The sequence below is a fragment of the Myotis brandtii genome, unplaced genomic scaffold (assembly GCF_000412655.1).
Source record: "Myotis brandtii unplaced genomic scaffold, ASM41265v1 scaffold665, whole genome shotgun sequence".
Classification (NCBI taxonomy): domain Eukaryota; kingdom Metazoa; phylum Chordata; class Mammalia; order Chiroptera; family Vespertilionidae; genus Myotis; species Myotis brandtii.
In genome coordinates, this window is record NW_005370581.1 from 333992 (window position 1) to 334356 (window position 365).

Sequence of the window (365 nt, forward strand, 5' to 3'; positions counted from 1 at the left end):
CTTGCCTCCTTTGTCAAATATTATTTGAGCATATTGGTTCAGGTCGATTTCTGGGTTTTCTTTTCTGTTCCATTGATCTATATGTCTGTTCTTGTGCCAGTACCAGGCAGTTTTGAAAACATTGGTTTTATAATCCAGCTTGATATGTGGTATTGAGATCCCTCCTACTTTATTCTTTTTTTCTCAGGATCACTGCAGCTATTCGGGGTCTTTTTTTATTCCAGATGAATTTTTGGAGAGTTTGTTCTAGGTCTGTGAAATATGCCGTTGGTATTTTAATGGGGAGTGCATTGAATTTATAGATTGCTTTGGGTAGTATGGACATTTTAATGATGTTGATTCTACCAATCCATGAACATGGTACG